Source organism: Aegilops tauschii, chromosome 7, assembly GCF_002575655.3.
Source record: "Aegilops tauschii subsp. strangulata cultivar AL8/78 chromosome 7, Aet v6.0, whole genome shotgun sequence".
In the NCBI taxonomy this organism is placed as follows: Eukaryota; Viridiplantae; Streptophyta; class Magnoliopsida; order Poales; family Poaceae; genus Aegilops; species Aegilops tauschii.
This window is the reverse complement of record NC_053041.3, coordinates 437,206,134-437,210,335: the sequence shown is the minus strand read 5'-3', so window position 1 is coordinate 437,210,335 and position 4,202 is coordinate 437,206,134.

Here is a 4,202-nt window from a genome sequence, read left to right as displayed (position 1 = left end):
CTTATACCTTTGATATCTTTAGGACACAACATCTTTTCAATAGCATCTACTTTAGCTTTATCAACTTCAATACCTCTTTCAGAAATTTTATGCCCCAAGACAATACCTTCATTAACCATAAAGTGACATTTCTCCCCATTCAAGACAAGATTAGTTTCTTCACAACTCTGCAAAACTCGATCAAGGTTGCTTAAGCAATCATCAAAAGAAGTTCCATAAGCTGAGAAATCATCCATGAAAACCTCAACAATGTTTTCACAAAAATCAGAGAATATAGCAGTCATACATCTCTGAAAGGTAGCGGGTGCATTGCATAAACCAAAAGGCATACGTATATAAGCAAAGGTACTGAAGGGGCACGTAAAAGGGGTCTTTTCTTGGTCCTCTTTTGACACAGGTATTTGAGAGAAACCAGAATAACCATCTAGAAAGCAAAAATGTGTATGTTTGGATAATCTTTCTAGCATTTGATCAATAAAAAGGTAGAGGGTAATGTTCTTTCCTAGTAGTGCGAAAATCAATTACCATTCTATAACCTATAACAATTCTTTGTGGGATCAATTCATTCTTATCATTAGGAACAACAGTAATACCTCCCTTCTTAGGGACACAATGAACATGACTTACCCATTTACTATCAGCAATAGGATAAATTATACCTGCCTCCAGAAGCTTTAGTATTTCATTTCTTATCACTTCTTTCATCTTAGGATTCAACCTTCGTTGGTGATCAACAACTGGTTTAGCATCAGGCTCCAATTTAATTTTTTGCTGACATAGAGTGGGACTAATGCCCTTAAGATCATCAAGAGTATATCCAATAGCAGCACGATGCTTCTTCAGAGTTTTCAATAATTTTTTTCTTCATGCTCTGAAAGGTTAGCACTAATAATAATAGGATATATCTTATTTTCATCAAGATACGCATATTTCAGGGTATCAAGCAATTGTTTAAGCTCAAACATAGGATCACACTTGGGTGGAGGAGGATCCCCAAGGATTTCAACAGGCAAATTGTGTTTCAGAACAGACACTTGATTAAAGAATATTTCATCTATTTCCCTTCTTTCATGATAAACATATCATTTTCATGGTCAAGCAAATATTGTTCTAAAGGATGAGTAGGAGGCACGAAAATAGAAGCAAGACCAATAATTTCATCCTGACTAGAAAATTCTTTATCATGGGGTTGTCTATGAAATTTAGAGAAATTAAAATCATGAGACATATCCCCTGAACCAACAGTAGCAATATCTTTCTCGCAATCTATCTTAGCATTAACAGTATTCAAGAAAGGTCTACCAAACATAATGGGACAAAAATCATCTTGTGGGGAAGCAAGAACAAGAAAATCGGTAGGGTATTTTATTTTCCCACACAAAACTTCAACATCTCTGACAATCCCAAGTGGCTATATGGTATCTCTATTGGCAGGCTTAATAGTAACATCAATATCTTCTATCTCAGCAGGTGCAATATCATTCATAATTTCTCGGTACAAGGTATAAGGAATTGCACTCACACTAGCACCCACATAACATAAGCCATGATAACAATGATCTCCAATTCGAACGGAAACAACAGGCATGCCAACAACAGTCTATGTTTATCTTTAGTATCAGGTTTAGCAATTCTAGCAGCTTCATCACAGAAATAAATAACATGCCCATCAATATTATCAACCAAGAGATCTTTAACCATAGCAACACTAGGTTCAACTTTAATTTGTTTAGGGGGTGTACATGTTCTAGTATAACTCTTATGAACCACAGTTGAAGCTTTAGCATGATCCTTTATTCAACAGGAAAAGGTGGTTTCTCAATATAAGCAGTAGGAACAATAGGATCAACATTATAAGTAATAGTTTCTTCTTCAACCTAAGAGGTTCTACTACTTTAACTTCAATGGGAGGATGAAATTTAAACCACTTCTCTTTAGGGAGATTAACATGAGTAGCAAAAGATTCACAGAAAGAAGCTACTATCTCAGAGTCAAGTCCATATTTAGTGCTAAAATCACGAAAAGCATCGGTATCCATAAAAGATTTAACACAATCAAACTTAAGTTTTATACCTGACTCCTTACCTTTGCCGAGTTCCCAATCTTCGGAGTTGCATTTAATTCTTTCCAATAAATCCCATTTGAATTCAATATCCTTCTTCATAAAAGAACCACTACAAGAAGTATCGAGCATGGTTCGATCATTATGAGAAAGCCGAGCATAATTTTTTTAATAATAATTTCTCTTGAGAGCTCATGATTGGGGCATGAATATAATATTGACTTAAGCCTCCCCCATGCTTGAGCGATACTTTCCCCTTCACGAGGCCAAAAATTATATATATATAATTCCGATCACGATGAACCAGATGCATAGGATAAAACTTCTGATGAAATTCCAATTTCAATCGGTTGTAGTTCCGTGATCCAATATCATCACATAGCCTATACCATGTCAATGCCTTTCCCTTCAAAGATAAAGGGAAGACCTACTTCTTGACAACATCCTAAGGCATACCTGCAAGCTTAAATAATCGACAAACTTCATCCACATAGATTAGGTGCATATCAGGATGTAATGTCCCATCTCCTACATAAGGATTAGCTAGCAGTTTCTCTATCATACCTGAAGGAATTTCATAATAAATATTTTCAGTAGGTGCAGTAGGTTGAGGAGCAACTCTTTGGTCTTTCGGTCGGGGTGAAGATACCCCGAACAAGCCCCTCAAAGGATTATTTTCCATAGTAACAAGTGACAGTAAATTTCAGCACACTATACAAATGTTTCCTTACCAAATTCCACTTACCAAAGTCGCTTCACTCCCCGGCAACGGCACCAGAAAAGAGTCTTGATGACCCACAAGTTGTAACACCCCGGATGTAAGTTTCCATATTTGTAACTCCAACTCTTGCCATTTTCGGCTATGTGTTATGATATTCCCTCCGTGGTTGGGTTTTGTCTTTCGTTTTGCATTTTGTTCATGTCATGCATTTCATATCATGTCATCATGTGCATTGCATTTGCATACGTGTTCGTCTCATGCATCCGAGCATTTTCCCCGTTGTCCGTTTTGCAATCCGACGCTCCCATCTCCTCCGGTGCACCCCTCTTGTTTTCTTTCGTGTGCGAGTGTCAAACATTCTCGGAATGGACCGAGGCTTGTCAAGTGGCCTTGGTATACCACCGATAGACCACCGGTCAAGTTTCATTCCATTTGGAGGTCGTTTGGTACTCCAACGGTTAACCGGGCATCCGCAAAGTCCATTTGTGTGTTGCAGCAAAACCCCCCTCAAAACCAGCCCAAAACCCACCAAACTCTCTTCCATGCTCTAGGTCGTTCGATCACGATCGTGTGGGCGAAAACCGCACCTCATTTGGAGCCTCCTAGCTCCCTCTACCTATAAATATGTGAGACCCCCGAAATTTCCCGCAGTCCAAAACCCTAACCCGCTCCTCCGCGCCGCCGGACGTGTCCGCCCGGGGCCGGACACAGCTGCGCCGCCGCCCCCGTCCACTCGCCTCGCGCCACGTGTCACAGCCGCCTTCGACGCGCCGCCGGCCCGCGCGGCCCGCGCCTGGCCCACTGGGCCCGATCGCCCGCCGCCCGCCGCCCTCGCCGCCTCCGCCGCTCCGCCGCCCGAGCCGGCGAGCCCCGCCGGCGCCGCGCCACCCCGCCGGCCGCCGCCCGTGCCACGGCGCCTCGCCGACTCCAGCGCCGCCCAAGCCTGGTGCTGCTCCTCCGCCTCTCCTCCCTCCGGCCGTCGCCGCCTCCCCGCCGAGCTTCTCTCCTCCGGCCGTCGGCATCGTCGCCGGCGAGCTCCATCGAGGCCATCCCCCGATCTGGATCCAGAAGTACTGCGTGCGTTGACTTTCCCGAGACCCCGTTTCTCTCTAAGTTTTCAATATCTTACAGCATGTGCCCCTGTTCAACATTGCATAACTCTGCATATAGCTCCGTTTCGTGCGTGTAATATATCGAATTGTTCGTCTCGTGATGCTCTACATTTTGTTCAATTGCACCATGTTCATTAGAGTCCATCTTGATGCCCAAATCTCTGGTGCAAGAGTGCTAGTTGCTGTTATCTGCTGGTTCTTATCAGAACTTGGAGATTTTTCATTTTTGTATCATTAAATCTGTGCACCTTATGGGCATGAGCTCTACATGTGTTTTGTTGTATGCCATGCCATATTTCCAGTGGTG